Raw genomic sequence first — 18130 nt, forward strand, 5'->3', positions numbered from 1 at the left:
AAGTGCAGCAAAAAATGAAATACATAAATATAAATCTAACAAAATATTTGCAAAACTTCTATGCTGAAAACTCCAAATTATTGCAGAGACAAGTCAAAGACCTAAATAAAAGGAGAGTTATATTGTATTCACAGATTGGAAGCCTAAAAACTAAGATGTCGATTGTTCCCAAACTGATCTATTGATTCAATGAAGTATTATTCAAAATCTCAGCAGGCTTTTATTCCCCTAGAAATGAAAATGCTGATTCTAAAATGTATACAGAAAAGCAAAGAATTTAGAACAGCCAAAATAATTTTGAAAATGAACAAACTTGGAAGACTCACTATACCTAACTGCAAGAATATATAAAGTTGCAGTAATCAAGACAATGTGCTACTGGCAAGAGTATAGACACACAGAACAATGGAACAGAAGAGTGAGTCCAGAAATAGAACCATACACAGATAGTCAATTTACTTTCTACAAAGTTACCAAGCCAATTCAAAGGATAAAAGACAGTCTTTTCAACAAATGGTGCTGGGACAATTGGACATTTCATATTGAAAAAAAAGTGACCCTTGACCCATACTTCAACCCTTACATAAAAAATTAACTCCTGGGGTGACATCAGCCAGGTGGCGGAATAGGAAGTACCAGATCCTCCTTCCCCTACAGACATACTGATTCAATAATACACTGATCAATTCTCTTTGAGAGAAATCCAGAAACTAGCTGAGAGGCTCCTGCATCCTGAGTGAGGGTGAAACCAGCCACATCTAAGCCAGTAGGAAAGTTCAAGACACCCTCTCACCACAAGCACTACGTCTGGCAAAATGCCATATGATCAGGAGGAGCCCCCAGCTCCAATCTTCTCCATTGGGAGAAAAAGCAAGAACTGGATCATACATCCAATGTTCTAGTACTTCTGAGGGCTTCCTGAGGCACCGGTTTCTGCCTTGCATATCTCAGAGTGTTGATGGGACCCAGCATACTGTGGACATCTGGAGAGCCACTGAGAACAAAGACTGCAGTTTGAACTAGTAAGTTAATACTCACCATAGCCCTACCCACCAACTCAGTGCAGAGTGAACAAGTGAAAAACAAACAGCTCCCAGCTTCTCCCTGGAGAGATACCAGGTGCCTGGGGATAGCTAAAAGCAAAAATGGTGGTTTGGACTAGCATAAAGCTTTGAGAGGCCCCCAGAATCTCTGGCCACAATGATTGCTAATGGTTTTCTCATGTATGAGGCCTGTCCACGAAGACTAGGAGAGGCGGCTGTTTTGTTTAATGCACATATACCAATGCAGAGAGTCTAGGACAACGAAGAAGCAGAGAAATATTTTCCAAACAAAAGAACAAGAAAAATTTCCAGATACTGACCTTAATGAAACATAGATATATGATTTAACTGACAGAGAATTCAAAATAACCGTAATAAAGGTACTCAAAAAGTGTTGGCAGGGATGTGGAGAAAATGGAACCCAGATGGTTCGAATTGGTGGGAATGTAAAATGGTACAGCCACTCTGGAAAACAGTATAGATTCCTCAAAAAAATTAAAAATAGAATAACCATATGATCTAGCAATTCCACTTCTGGGTATATACCCCAAAGAATTGAAAGCAAGGTCTCAAACAGATATTTGTACACTCATGTTCATAGCAGCATTATTCACAATAGCTAAAATGTGGGAACAACCCAAGTGTCCATCAGTGCATGTATGGATAAGTGAAGTGTGGTATGTACGTACCATGGAATACTAGTCAGCCTTTAAAAGCCTTAAAAAGGAAGGAAATTCTGCAATATACTACAACATGGATGAACCTTAAGGACATTATGCTAAGTGAAATAAGCCAGTCACAAAAAGACAAAATACTGTATGATTCCAATTATATGAAGTACTTAGAGTAGTCAAAACCATGGAGACAGAAAGTAGAATGGTGGTTGCCAGGGGCTGGGGGGAGGGAAGAATGGGGAGTTATTTTTTAATGGGTATAGAGTTTCAGTTTTACAAGATAAAAAGAGTTGTGGGGGTGGATGGTAGTGACGGTTGCACAACAATGTGCATGTATTTAATACCACTAAACTGTACATTTAAAAATGGTTAGGATGGTAAATTTTATTTTATGTGTATTTGACCACGATAAAAATAAATAAATCTTTTAAAAAATGCCATCTTGACCCAATTTTGAGGGCCTGGCTAGAGTCTTGTCAGTTCTCTTTCTTGAGAAGCATAGTAATTCCACACCCCAACCACCTCCTGTACTGGGATCTCACACTCTAGACTACTATATGCCTGTACTAATCACCCCAGGGCCAGATACCAGACAACTAGGGACAGCTCTCATGCCCCAGAGCTGCTGAAATTATTCGATCCAGTCAATTCTAAACCTGTTTACCCTACCTCACCTATTCCTTCCCCCAGAAACCATAATGAAGACTCTTGCCTACAGTTCCGCCTTCTCCCTCTGCCTTGTGACTGAGCCTGATGCTTCTCCTGAGTGGACCTGCGTGGTATGCTGTGTTCTCACCAGGGAACTGTGAATATAAAAAAAAAGACTAAAACTTTTTCTGGTTTCACTCTCTTGATCTGTATCTGGCCTCACCATATCTCATTCAAGGTAAAATGGTTAAAACAGGAGAGAGAAAGACAGAAAGAGAGACGGAAGGAAGGAGGGAGGAAGGGAGGGAGCAAGGGAGGTGGGGAAAGAAGGAGGCGGGGGGAGAGAGAGAGAGAGAGACTTTCCACAGTTTCCCACTCTTTATAGTGTCATCCCGACAAAGAACCTTCAGCAAATGTCCATTTTGCTGTTTATCCTCCAACTCCAAGGCACTTACGATTGTGTCACTCAGAAAGCCCTGTAGCAGCAATCCTCTGGGATCCCCCTTTCCTCAGAGGTCTGGGTCCCAACTAGTGTGTAGAGTGGGGACCTCCTCTGAGATTCTGAGGCTCAGCACCAGCCAGGCTGCTCCCTATCCTCAGGTATAGGATTCCCTGGTTTGTGATTTTCCTGCTCTGAGCCCCTTTAGGAACCAACACTAGCTGGGTAGTCTCCTTTCCTCAAAGGTCTGAGGGAACCATCCTCCCCTCTTACAGGCTTTCAGAACACCCAGATCTTCCCTTGGTTTGCCCAGCTCGAGAGGTTGGAGTTCCTCCCCGCTCTTTCTATCTCTGTATAACTTTAGTCTTCCCTTTATGTCTGTTTAGATGTCCCAAGCCTGTTTAACCAATTCCTTCTATCAAATCCCCATTCTTACTAATCCGTGTGATTTCTGTTTACCTGACTGTACCCTGACTGATGTACATCTGTTTTTGATTGGACCTTGACTAATATTACATGTCTTTTTCCCTGTGTTGGCTTTTCAGGTTTCCTCTTAGCCTGTGCTTTTCAGGATCACCTCGTGAATCTGCTACTTGATTTTTCTCCTCATTTTGTCTGGAGAAATTTTGATCCATCTTGTCTTCAAATATTGCTTTCTCTTCAGTATCTCACCTCTCCTTTGCGTTGTGTCCTATAAATTTATGATGTCGTTTTCTACATTTTCATTTTGTTGCCTCTCTACCTTTATTAGTAAAAGTTCTTTTTACCTATCACCCAGTTATTTTTCTTTATTCTATCTAATCTGTTTAAAAATTCTTGATTTTTACATTTCAGTAAATTTTATTTATTGTTGAATTTGTCACTATCTGTAATTCTATCAGTTTTTTAGTGTTTTTGTTTAGCCTATGTTCTTAGCTATATACAGTTTCTTAATGAATAATTTCTTTGACCAATACAAAATGTCCTCTATGCGTTTTCAAACCTATTCCCCTTGAATTCTCTTTTATATTGTATTAATATTGGCCCATTGTTCAATTCTTTAAATATATTCTTGACGTATTTTTATATCTCTTCACTGTTCTTCAGGAGAAATATTTAGATGCATAAGTAAAATGAAAATGCATTCTCCTAGTTAAATCTTACAATGTGACTAATACTAGAGTCTACTCTCATCACCTGGCTATCCTCCTCCTCCTCCACTTCTTTCAGATCAAATCTATTTTATTAGTTTTGCATATACCATTTATGATCTTTTCCTATAGATATAGATATGTCTTTATGTCCTGAGAGAAGAATATAGAGTATTGTTTTACATCTGTAAGGTATTTTTACACTAATGATATCATTTTGTCTTTTTGATATGTAATATGATTTTTACATCTGATTATTTTTTCTTTCTATGTTAATATATTTAGATCCATCTCCTTTGTTTGTTGGATGCATAATATTCCATTTTGGCCTAGACTTTATATCACTTATTCTATCCTCTCTAATGGCACTTTGTTTCCAGCTGATTTGTTTTACTATGAAAACAATGCAATAAATAATCTTGTGACAATGGTCAGTGCTGTCCTGGAACACAACAGAGAGATATGAATAGATGCTGAAAGAATCACACACCCAATTCACATACCTAGAAGTTGCTTACCATATAGGACTCAATTCCAGAAAGAGGAAATAACATTGGCTTCTAAACCCCGGAACCTATGCCTGAGTCCTTTACAGTTACAGGGACTTTAGGAAATCTCCAGTCTTTCAGGTTATAGGGAAAGAGAGGAGTGAAAGATAATATTTAAAGAAATTCGGCCTATTGAACCATGGAATAATTGTGAGTTTTATGGAGAAAACTGTTAAGGGACTGTTAAATTGAGAAGATTCTCTATGGTGTTAAAAAATACTCCCTGCAAATAAAACCAGGAAGGGGGAATATAGGACACTCAATTAATTTGAATTTCATATAAAGAACATTTTTTTTTTTAGTGTAAGCATGTCCCATGGAATATTTGTTGTATGTCTGAAATTCAGATTTAACTGGGAATTCTGTAATTTTATTTCATAAATCTGGCAATCCTACCAAGATTTATCTTCTATGTTTAACTAAAAAGGCTGGAATGTATGTCTTGGTTTTCTTTTCCATTTTCTCCTCACTAAAAAAAATATTTTGAAAACCTTCATTCAGTTTATATACAGATATATTTCTGGTCCTGCCTGGTACATATCCTATGGGTCTCAGGAGATTTAAGATGGGTTCCTCTTGCTTTTGAGTCCCTCAACTGACCACAGAGAAGTCCCCTCTATGCTTGTTAATAGGAAGTAGAACTGTATCCTACCACAGCTCAGTCTCTCTAACCTGAATAAGCATATATTATAGGAACTGCGTGTGTGCTTACCTATTCTGATGATAAGTTCGTGTGGTGATCACCAATGTACCTAAATTTAATTTTTTTAAATTAATCCTAACATACCGTATATATAAAACACGAACATATTAAGTAGTAGTCTACAGATTTCATCATTGCCTAGGGAGGAGTATAATCTCTAAGGTAGCAGCCTCATATTTATCTTTTGTCCAGTGTTCCATTGTACCAGAGCACTATGGAGTGGTGTGTCTATTCTCATTCAAGTTGTTTTTCATGGTCCTTGGTATGATGAGTGATTTTTTAACAAATCCTGGACATTTTGACTATTATGTTGGGATACTCTTGATCTTATGTAAATATTCCATTTCAACAGGCAGTCACCCTTTCTAGGTCTAGCTTCTAGATCCTGCCCAACTTTTGACACCTTTAATTCAAATGGCAATTTAGTGTTCAGAGGCTGATTCAGGGCTGTTGTGGCTGGCTTTGTTCTGGCTCTGCTAGTCTCCCTCTCGATCTCTGCAGGTGCCACTTATGTGTCCAATGCTGTTGGGTGGGAGTTCACGAAACACTGGGACTTGGTTGCTGATACTGTGGTGGACTGACCCACCACTGCTCCAAGCAGGGAGTGTGGAACAGGTCCCTGGCTAGGCTCTGATAACTATGCTGCTGTTGATTGAGCTACCATTGCTTTTGTTGTTGGGTGATGTATATCTCCCCACTAAGTCTTTGCTAGGTTGCCTTTGTCAATTCCTTTAGACAGAAAGAGTAGGCTTTTCTTGTTTTCTTTTGTTTTTCTTCTGTGCCCGCGGAAGACTCCAGGCTGTGGGCCTCTTTGGTGCCCAGTGAGGAATATATGAGAGATACAAAGAAAACTCAAGGCTCACAGTGATGTCTTTCCTCAAGTCTTTAGTTCCCTGGCCTGTCAACTTCTTCCTTCCATCTTCAGAGTCCTTTTATGATTACTTTTTGAATTATTACCATGGCGTTTAGAGAGGAGGAGAAAGGAAAGTTAATCTATGCCATTTTGTCCTAGAACTGGAATTCAGTCTATCTTTTATGGAATTATTTTCTTCATACTACCATTTTTATAAATATTTGTCCAAAAATTTACCAGTGTCCTTAGCCTAGGCAGCTCCTCAGTGGCTGGTTTCCCTAATACTATGTCTAAAAGATTAATATTCACTCAATTTTCTCCTCCCCATGTTGTTCCCAAAGTACCAATAATCCTTGGACATGGCCTCCAAGAGTATACACTGTTATACTCAATATTCTTGGGACTGTTGAAATCAAGTATCTCCATTATCAACAAGGATCTTGGTGGAGGGAAAATCTCATTCTTGTATATTACTCAGGTTCTGCTTCCTCATTAGAATCATCTCTATATCCGGATTCTAGCATTTTCTGTTCAATCTCATTCATTCATTCATTCATTCATTTAGTCCTGGCATTGTGAATAATAAGTAAACCACTGTGCTGTGGTGCAAGGCTATGATTTTGATGATAAATTTAAGGTGCAATAGAAAGAATGTGGTAATCTTGTGAACCAGGTCATCTGGAGCTATTGAGAATTTGCACTGGGTTTGAGGCTACATGGATTTTGAAATTCCATTCAGCGCAAACATCTGTTATTTCAGGTTCTAAGGCGGTCCTAAACAGAATTGAAACCAGTTTTGGTGTGTCTAACAGGAAACCTAGAATGATTAATTGTCCTTTTCTTCCACTTTGACTCATTGTTTCAAAATCCTTTTATTTTACTCCAATGGTAAATTTTGGGGGAATTGCTTGACATGATCTCTTCTAATATTTTATTTATTTATTCATTCATTGCATTGATTCTGAGGATGAATTTGCACTTCATAGTTTCCTTGGAAAGATAATGTAAGACTGATTGTTATGCTGATATTCTGGTTTCTATGACAACTGGAATATGCTAGCTAATGGTCAGAGGTAGAAACAGCAGAATATTCACGGGCAGGAAGAATGGCATACATGCATCTGTAACAGGCCTATTGAGGAGTCTACCATCACTATGACTGTGATGTCTTTTTACGTGTATGTTTGAGGGAATGAGTTAATTTATTGGACTACCTGGGTCTCATTGCCCTTGTAATTTAGGAGAGACTGTCAGCTCCTCATGGGGAGAGTGGTAAACAGCTGAGTCACCAGCTATTTATTCAATCCCCTTGTCTCTGTGCACTAAAATAACCTGACATCTGTGCAAGGAGAGTCTATTTAGCCTTTGATTCTTTCAATTGGGTTCTGTTGGTGGACATAAAACAAAATTTCGAAGATCCAAAGAGGATTAAATTAATTTTATGATTTTAAAAATGTATATATTTTTAATTTTAGGATTATGTATTAAAAATTTCCCTGACAAAATGGGTATAACTTAGCAGAAAAAGATTGAATTCTAGTGAAGATCTAAATTCTCCTCAAGTTGCCCTATATATTCACTACCAAAATAATTAATTATCAAATGTTCCCTTTAATTACACAAGGCAATTATAAAATTGATCCAATATCAACAATAAGCCAGAATAAGAAAAATATTTTTATTACATAAGACCGTTGCAAACTGCTCTTTTAGTATAATAAAGAAGTTTCTTTATTCATTATTTTTAGGAAATGCTCCATTCTGGCACCTTTAAATTTCCACAGGCTACATAGTACAAGAAGCTATAAGGTAATAGCTTGGAATTTTGGTGATGTGGATTTTGGATAAAAGTGAAAAAGAAACAAATTTTAGTCTAAGGGTGTTGGTGTTCATGGGAGTCATTTTAAGAAATGTGCACTTATTGAGAGAGAACTCCATGCTAGGATTTCTTTTCCTTGTGGTATATGTTAATCAATCACCTGGGTAAGTGGTTATCAGTGATTGAAAGCTATATCTGTATATAGCTTTCAAAATACTATTTTTATAGAGCATGACTATCAATTGGATAACCGAAAACTACTTTTTGATGAATGATTTTCTTTTTACCTCAAAGTAATTCTGGAAAATGAATCATTTTCATTAAAAGCATAGGAATTAAAAACACATAATTTGGACAATTTATTACTTTTTTAAAATTTTTATTTTATTGTGGTAAGAATACTTAGCATGAAATCCAGCCTCTTAACAAAGTCTTAAGTGTACAATACATTATTGTTGACTATAGGTACAAAGTTACACAGCAGATCTTTAGAGCTTACTTAACTGAAACTTTATGCTTGTTGACTAGTAACTTCCCATTTTCCCCTCCTCCCAGATCCTGGAAACCACCATTTCACTCTTTGATTCTATGAATTTGACTATTTTAGATATCTCATGTAAGTGGAATCATGTAGTATTTGTCTTTCTGTGAGTGGCTTTTTCCACTTAGCGTAATGTCATGAAGGTTCAATTATGTTGTTGCATATTGCAGAATTTCTTTCATTTTTAAAGCAGAATAATATTCCATTGCATGTATATACCACACTTTCTCTATTCATCCATCTGTTGATGGACACTTAGGTTGTTTCCACATATTGGCTATTGTTAATAGTGCTGCAATGAACATGGGAGTGCAGATATCTCTTCAAGATCCTGATTCAATTTTGTTGAATAAATATTCAGACTGGGATTATTGGATTATATGTCATTTCTACACTTAATTTTTTGAGGAATATCATACTATTCTCCGTAGTGGCTTCATGATTTTGTATACCCACCAACAGTGTGCAAGGGTTCCAGTTTCTCCACATCCTTGCCAACATTTGTTATCATTTTTTTTGTAATAGCTAACCTGACAGGTATGAAGTGATATCTCATTGTGATTTTGATTTACATTTCACTGATGATTAGTAATGTTGAGCATCTTTTCATATACCTTCTGTCATGTATGTCTTCTTTGGAGAAATGTCTATTCAAATCCTTAGCCTATTTTTTAATTGAGTTGTTAGGGGTGTTTTTTTTTGCTATTGAGTTATAGGAGTTCCTTTTATGTTTTTGAGATTAACCTCTTTTCAGATATATGGTTTGCAAATACTTTGTCCTATTCCGCATATTGTCTTTTCCCTCTGTTGATTGTTTCCTTTGTGGTGCAAAAGATTTTTAATTTGATCTAGTCCCACTTGTTTTCTGGGTTTTTTTTTTCTTGTTGTTGTTGAGGAAGATTGGCCCTAAGCTAACATCTGTGCCAGTCTTCCTCTATTTTGTATGTGGGCTGCTGCCACAGCATAGCTTGACGAGCTGTGTACGTCCGCACCCAGGATCCAAACCTGCAAACCGTGGGCCGCCAAAGTGGAGCGTGCTGAACTCAACCATTACGCCACCGGGCTGGCCATATTTTTGGTTTTCTTACCTGTGCTTTTGGTGTCAAACCCATGAAATCATTGCCAAGATCAATGTCATGAAGCTCTTCCTCTATGTTTTCTTCTAGAATTTTTACAGTTTCAGGTCTTACGTTTAAGTCCAATCCACTTTGAGTTGACTTTTTGTGTATGGTGTAAGATAAGGGTCCAGTTTTATTCTTTTGCATGTGAATATCCAGTTTTCCCATCACTATTTCTTGAAGAGACTATCTTTTCCCCATTATGTATTCTTGGCAACTGTGTCAATTTATTTTTAACAGTTTATTTTAAGCTGGTAAAAACTTAACTTTAATCACATACAAAAACTCTACACTTTAATTGCCCCCCCGCAACATTTTGTTATTGTTGTCACAATTTACATCTCTTTATATTGTGTATCTTTTAACATATTTTTAAATTATAGTTATTTTAATACTTTTGTCCTTCTCCTTTAACACTAGAATTAAAGGTGTTTTACCCAACACCACTACAGTAATATAGTATTCTCTATTTGTCTATATATTTACCTTTCCCCACGAGTTTCATACTTACTTATGCTACTGTATTTCTATTTAAGGTCCTTTTGCTTCAACTTCAGCAACTCTCTTTGGCATTTCTTGTGAGGCAAGACAAGTAGTGATAGACTCTCTCCGCTTTTGATTTTGTTTTTTTGGGGGGGAAAAGTCTTTATTTCCCCTTCATTTTTAGTAAACAGTGTTGCCAGGTATAGTATTCTTGGTTAGCATTTTTTTCTTTCAACAGTCTGAATATATCATCCCACTCCCTTCTGGCCTGCAAGGTTTCTGCTGGAAAATCCGCTTATAGTCTTATGGGGCTTTCCTTGTATGTGAGAAGTCACTTCTCTTGCTGGTTTCAAAATTATCTCTTTGATGTTTGATGATTAGATGATAATGTGTCTCACTAGGATTTCTTTGCTTTCATCTTATTTGGGATCCTTTAGTCTTCTTGGGTATGGACGTCCATTTATTTCCCCAAATTTGGGAAGTTTTCAGCCATTATTTCTTTGAATAACTTTTCTGGTCCTATCTCTCTTTCTCTTCTCCATCTGGACTCCCACAATGTGTAGTCTGTGTGATAGTATCCCATAAGCTTTCATACTCTTTGATTCTTTCTTTCTTTTTGCTCCTCTAAATTATTTCCAATTGCTTATCTTTGTATTTGCTGATCCTTTATTCCACTTGATCTAGTCTCTTGTTGACCCCCCTACTGAATTTTTCAGTTCAAATATTATGTTCTTCAACTCCATGAATTCTGTTTGGTACTTTTTAATATTTTCTATCACTTTGTTGAAATTCTCACTTCATTCATGCATTGTTCTCTTGACCTTGATGAACAACATTATGACAGTTAATTTGAATTCTCTGTCAATCTCTGTAGATTATGTATCCTGATTTCATTAGATGAGTTTCAGGAGATTTGTCTTATTCCTTTGTTTTGAACATCTTTGCCTGATTCTTCATTTTCCTTGACTCTCTGTGTTGATTTTGGTGCATTAGACAAGGCAAGAACCTCTCACAGTCTTCATGGACTGGCTTCACACAAGAGAAGACTCCACCCACCAGTTTGGCCAGAGATTCTGGGGCTCTCTAGAAACTCTTTCCCTCTTCAAGGAGAGGCAGGCAGCTATGGTTTTGTCTGCTCGCTTGGTGCTGAGCAGGGGGAGGATCTATGGCCTCTACCAATTCAAAGTGCTGTTCTCCCCCAGGTGGCTAGACTGTACTAGACCCATCAGAGCTTCAAGACTGGAAAGAGTCCTCTGGCGATCAGCTGAGGAAAAGTTGGGGTGCTGAACACATGAACCAACCACTTCTTTCCTCTGGGAGAAGCTGAGAGCTAGGTGGTCCATGCCTGATCATATAGCACTGTGCCAGAGGCAGACACTAAATGAGAAGGTGTCCTGAAATGTGCCCACTGGCTTCGGTGAGTCTGTTTTCATGTTCGCCCAGGGTGCTGGACCATTTCATTTAGTTTCTGGCTTTATCACAAAGGGAATTTTTCTGTGAATTGTTCCTGAATTGGTGTGTTTGAGGGGAAGGAGGGTCCAAGACTTTCTACGCTACCACCTTGCTGATGTAACTCCTGATATTTATTTCTTTATGATCATTAAAAAATTATGAATTTATGTGTCATGGATTGGACAAGATTAATATTTGCTATTTATATGCATTTGATATTTTATTTAAACATTAAAACAGGTTCCATAAGATCTGAGTTGGAATAAGTATTTTGTTATTTGTAAAAGCCAAAAATTTCTGAGATTTTGTGGATACTTTAACAGCTTAGGGGTTGTTCAGGGCACTTACTAAAGATCAAAGAGAACACTAGAAGAAAGAAAAGAAGGAGGGAGGGAGGGAGGGTGGGAGGGAGGGAGGGAGAAACCAAGGGAGGGAAGGAAGGAAGAAAGAAAGAAAGGAAGAGGGGAAAAGGAGAGAGTGTGATTCCTATGGGCACAGAAAATGAAATGAAATTACTGGAAGTTTATATACAAACTTGATAGTAGAGAATATTTGAGAAGGGGCCACTGGGTGCTGTACCAGTTCACTCAGACAATTTTTAAATAAGAGATTTTCCTATCATTTGTTTATATTTAGCATGCATCACTTTTTATGAGAAGAGCTGATATTTATATTTTGAGGATATATGGGAAATACACCATCAACATGATTCACATTTCCCAAGTGATATACAAATATGAACAATAAAGTAGGTTGAAATCTGATGTAGAACTAAAAAAAATAGACTTTCAGTTGTAGAAATAAAAAGGCAAAGAGAAAAAAAGAGAGACTCAAATATTGACAATAACACACTTACCTCTTTGTTATCATATATTTTTGGCATTTTCAGTGAGCATTCCTAAGGTCATGAATACTGGGGAGAGACACCTGCCTACTTGGGTGGTTGGGTAACCCGAGTTCCGAGTTGGGTGCTCCACATCTCACCTGTGTGATCTTGGGAAACAGCAACGCTGCCCCTCACTGGTGCCTGTTTCCTCAGAGTTTAGATTATCCACATTTTGCCATTCTTCTTTTGTTTTACCAATCTTAAGAGGTGGAAATATGGGATGCTTTTGCATTTGCATTCCTTTATTATTAAAGAAGGTAACTTTAACTATTGACTGGCCATCGTATTTTGAATGTTTCCTTATTATGGAATTGAGCGTGTGCAATAAATCTCATTTTTCTTCCTCATGTAGCCCGTGAGAAAGTTTAGATAAATATCTAAATATTTATCTACTGGCAATGTAAAGGCTGACAATTGGAGTCTAGTATTTCCAGATTGAAATCTAATGCCCCCATGGACTGCGGTCACCTCCGTATTACCAGAAATAACCTTGGATTTTTTAACACTTTTGTTCATCCTTGATTTCCAGATGAAACACAGTGCACGTTTGTGACCTCTAGTCAATCTTTGTGCTGAAGATGTGTTGATATTTTGTCTATTTGTCATAAAAGGAGACTAGAAAACAGAGCAGCTAAGGAAAATGCTTACAGTCATACACTACTTAAGTGGCAGTGCCACACTCAAACCTCAGCTAATTTTCTGAATGATTCTCTGGTTGAAAACCTACCCATGGAACTACCCCACTATTTTACATCCATGAAAAAAAAATAGCAGCTGGAATGTGAGTCATGATATCTGTCTTGTTTTTTTCCTCACAAACTGGTGAAAACTTTCCTTGATTTATATACAGGCATGACTGTGCCGCCTGGCCTTGCTCCCGTGTATCCCAGGCAGAATATGGCGGATTCTTGAAAAAGAGATCCCAGGATCAAAGACAAAGTTTTTTTTTGTTTTTGCTTCTTAATTCTGAGATAAACTACATCATAAAGCAGTTGGGTCTCTCTAAGCTAGCTATCTATATGTAACAGAAACATATATATTTGTGCACACTGATAAGTTTCTGTGCTCCTTTGTGTGTGAAACCTCATTCAATTTCTTTTCAAAATTCTTAACCTATCATATCTTTAAGAGTCGTGCAACTGATCATCCTTATCCATCAGCAGTGTGTAGATTCCAGCATTGCCTAAGCAAAGCGAATTCTAAAATGTCACTGGCGTAAATTCATTTCTCAGTGACTGCCGAACACAGGGCAGTCCGTAGGAGTTCAATCTCTTGTCAGGACTCTTTTCCATCTCACTATTATCTTTATATGTATATTTCCATATATTGACCAGTCTGTTTGGGCCCAGACATTAACTCCACGTGAGACTTTTCTTCCTCTGTACATGGAGAGTTTGAAATCTCTGGCTTCTCCTATCGTGATGTTTATTCAAAGTATCCTGAGAGTTCGTGGGCATGCCACCCTCGTGACATCCTGCTATACTGAGAGTATCTCTGATCACAATTTACTATTGTTCAAAGGAAAAAACCCTTTCCCGTATACCGCTTTGGCCCTGTGTTCTGCATAGAGTCATCACAGTGTCAGGTTCCGACATTTTCTCTTCTACTTCATTCGCTCAGTTGTAGCAGTGTGAGTTACATGTGAGACTTTACGGTCTGGTACAACACTGATGCTCTAAAGATAAATGTAATGTGTCATGGAAAGTATATGTGCATCTTGTGACTCAAACGCCAAGGGAGTTTCTTGTTGACTGGGGTTGCGGTGACTTATGCCTGGAGAGTGAGGCAATAAAGCAGTGTTAGGAACTGACTGGACCTTGTGTGCATCAGGGTCTGCTACCAGAAATTCCCATGACACAAGTTTAGTAGAACTGAGTGTGCGTTTCTGCTGGCCAATGGTGGCAAACAGTCAGAGCCCTCTTAACATGGAAGTTAGTCCTGAGGCACTTAGTGAAGGGCATCTCAGACGTATTTTCAATGCCTCCTCCTCGTCCTTGAGTCCAGGGGTCAACTGTGGCCACTGAGCATTGGAGGTAATTTTGGAGGCTTGTGAATTTTGGCATCCCTTCAGGACCAAGCATGTGGTGATGTTGGTTCCAGGTTAATCCTAACAGTGGGTCTGATGGGAATTCTGAGCCGATAAACAATCTTAAACTTTCTGTATTACCCATTGTGTGAAAAATTTGTTCCAGGAAATACCTGCTATTTAAAGGTGGGTTGCTAGTATGTTCCTTAATGTGATTTTGTTCATTCATTAGTTGTAGTTGGAGTGGTATAGGCTAAAGTGGCTGACCTCTCAGTTATGACTCTCACTCTGAGAGTGAATGTATGTCTCTGTTTCCGTACAATGCTACACACCAATGTAGGAAATGTGATAACACTTTGTTTTTTTACGACAACTGTCTATGTGATTATTTCCTGGTAGGTTGATTGGATAGAATTACAGGCAGAAAAGGGGAAAACCTGCATCAATTACAGGCCTATTCAAAATATATCATCATAGCCTGTTTGTGTGTGTCTGTGTTTATGGGCTGAGTTATATACTGAGGGTTGAAGGTGCTTCATCCATTCTTTTTTGTGGGAGACACACTGGCAACTCTTGCTAAGAGGATCATGAAGAGGCTGAGTCACCAGCCAGTGTTTTTCCTTCCCTGGTTCTGTGAACTAAGATGGTGGGACCCCTATGCTAGGTGGGCAATTTGATATCTATTTCATAAAATAGAGGCCTCTGCACTTTGCTAGGCAAGCATCCTTGTTTAAGAAAGCTTTATTCTAGTACTTTAAAGATGTGTCATATGTAATTCTATCTTTACATAGAATAATAATCGCTTTGGCACCTTAAAAAACACACACAAACTTGAGGTTATAAAACAGGAGTTGGCAAATTTTTTCAGTGAAATGCCAGGTATTAGATACCCTTACTTTGGTAGTCAGACAAGTCTCTGTCCCAATTACTCAATTCTGCCATTGTAACAGGAAAGCAGCCTCAGATGTCAAGATAAAAAATGAGGGTAGTTATGTTCCAATAAAAAAAAATTAAAAAAAAATAGGCAGCGGGCCAGAAACAGCCATTGGCCTTTAATTTGCTAAACCCTGTTAAATAAAGGTTTAGATTTTAAATGTTTGGAAAAATCTACTGTTATTTTTCTGGGCTCCAATACATCGTCATGTTACTTATAGCCACTTGCATAGCTGAGCATCGCTTTGGAAACCAGTTCTCTAAAGGAATATTTATGTCTTCTCTCAAGAGTAATTTAAATCTCAATGTGGCTTCCCTTTACCTGTAACATAAGGCACAAGTCCTTTAACAAAGACTGTTTTCTGTCAGTTTGGGTGCCTGCCAGTAGATATTGTTGATGATGTGGTTAGTAATTCAGTCTATAAGTTATGTTTTGAAAGAGATGCACAATCTCTTCAGTACTCATTGCTGACTTCCTTGTATGAAATATGCTTTAAGAGGAAGCAGATAGTGGGTAAGGGATATCTGAATCTCTCGGTTCAACATTCCTTAAAGTGTGCATAAGTGCTGTGACCAGGACTCTGACGCCCCTTTGTCCTTTACCAACTGTTTGAGTCTGGTCATTGAGAATGCCACAGAGAGACAGGAAATCAAGAGGAGAGAGAAGCAGGTTGCATTTCCTTTCTGCTTCCTTTTGCTATCATTTTCACCCCAACAAAGGTCCTTCACCCAGCTGTGTCATGTGCTTTCAGTAGGGGTAGTAAGGAACAGTTTGCATGTTTCTTATAATTCCATGGACATTGGAATTATATCACTCCCCCCAAAAATTTGCTCAATGTCACTACTCGTTAGGGAAACGCCAATTAAAGTCTCAGTGCCATACTAGTTCACACCTATTAGGATGGCTATTATCTAAAAACAAAACAAAGCAAAACAGAAAATATCAAGGTTTGGCAAGAACGTGGAGAAATTGGACCCCTTGTGCACTGCTGGTGGGAATGTAAACTGGGGCAGTCATTATGGAAAGCTGTATGGTCCATCACCATGAAATTAAAAATTAAATTATGTATAAAATTAAAAATAAAATACTTTATTTTTATAGAATTAAACATGGTTTTAGAAATGATAAATAGCATTATGATCTAGCAATTCAACTTCTGGATATACACCCAAAAGAATTGAAGTCAGGGACTAGGACAGATATTTGTATACCCATGTTCACAGCAGTATTATTTACAATAGCCAAAATGTGGAACTAATCCATGTTCATTATGAGACGAATTATAAACAGAATGTGATATCTACATACAATGGAAAATTATCCAGCCTTAAAAAAGGAAGGAGATTCTGACACATGCTGCAACAATGCTAAATCTTGTAGACATTATGCTAAGTCAAATAATCCAGTTACAAAAGGACCAATAATGTGTGATTCGACTTATATGAGTACTACAGTACCTTAAGCTCATAGATTAGTCAGAATCATAGAGACAGAAAGTAGGATGGTGGTTTCCAGGAGCTGGGTGGAGGATGGAATGGGGAGTTATTATTTAGTGTATACAGAGTTTCAGTTTTGGAAGATAAAAAAATTTCTGGAGATGGATGGTGCTGATGGTTGCGCAACAACATGAATGTACTTAATGCCACTGAACTACATGCTTAAAAATGGTGAAAATGGTAAATTTTATGATAAGTATATTTATCACAATTAAACAACATAAGCTTGCTTGAGGTACAGGACTTCAGCTGGTACCTGCATATCTTCACTCCTATATTGTGGTTTAAAATATTTTGTTGTTTCCCAACACCAAATCTGTGACTGTTATCATAGAAAGAAGTAAGAGCAAGGAGAAAATCAATTGTACCACAATCTCAACATAAAATAATTGCAAAAACATGTTTAGTAAAATGGGAACTATCTTACCCAATACTACATGGATCATGGTAGATATGATTCTGTGAGCTGGATCTCTTGATTCTCACTTTTACTGCTGTCCAGCGTAGCTTTTACCTTACTCAGCACTTTTGAAGCGCATTTCTCTTCCAGGGCTCAAATAGCATCAAATGTGGTAGTCTAGGTACTATGCACATCTAATGTCAATTGATAGAATACAAAGCAGGAAGAAAATCAAACCAATAAAATGGCTTTGATTAATAATTTTACCCACTCCAACTCTATAATGTATGTTTTTCTGAAAAGAAATGATAACTTTATCTCATCCATCTTGTAGTTGTAATGTTTATTTTCCTCCTTCCGCTGCATATCAAAACATTTCCATGTCATGTTACTCAGTTTATGCTAGTCCATTTCTATTTCAGAATAATGCAAACTACTGCTTTCATGATAGCATCTTTTTTGGCCACATAGATTTAATAGTACCCTGTGTGTGTGTCTGTGTGACTGTGTTTGTGTGAATGAAACCAAACTGGGGTCTTTGATGTTAATGTGTTTTTATTCTAAAACAACAATAAAGGCTCTTGTAGAGACAATAATATATGCAGTAAGATATACAGAAAAGACAGCACATTATAGATGTTCACTGTTACTATGATGGTGCATATGCTTCCAACACATTTCCTATGCATCCGTATACACATATATGCACATACTACATAAAAATGTATTTCTTCACTCAATGGCATATTTGAACACTTTTTCACGTAAATAAATATTTTCAACATCATTGTTAGTGAATTTCTTTTAAAAAGATTACCTTGATGTTTCCAAAATGTTTTTTTTTAATTTTAAACAATACAGAAATGAATAATGTGAAAAATGAAATTGTTCTTTGAATCTCTCTCTTGCCCCCTTCTCACTCAGATATACTGTGTTA

General features: G+C 37.5%; 1 protein-coding gene across 1 annotated transcript in view; it reads left to right on the forward strand.

The window, feature by feature from the left end:
• The window catches only part of PWWP3B (PWWP domain containing 3B), an 88173-nt gene extending 76784 nt beyond the window's left edge, over window positions 1-11389 (forward strand). Inside the window, exons 7-8 of the transcript XR_009217632.1 lie at window positions 2408-2496; window positions 11202-11389. The gene's annotated coding sequence lies outside the window, so the exon portion shown is untranslated. The remainder of the gene's footprint in view (window positions 1-2407; window positions 2497-11201) is intronic.
• Window positions 11390-18130: the final 6741 nt, after the last annotated feature.

This window comes from Diceros bicornis, chromosome X, assembly GCF_020826845.1.
Source record: "Diceros bicornis minor isolate mBicDic1 chromosome X, mDicBic1.mat.cur, whole genome shotgun sequence".
NCBI lineage: Eukaryota > Metazoa > Chordata > Mammalia > Perissodactyla > Rhinocerotidae > Diceros > Diceros bicornis.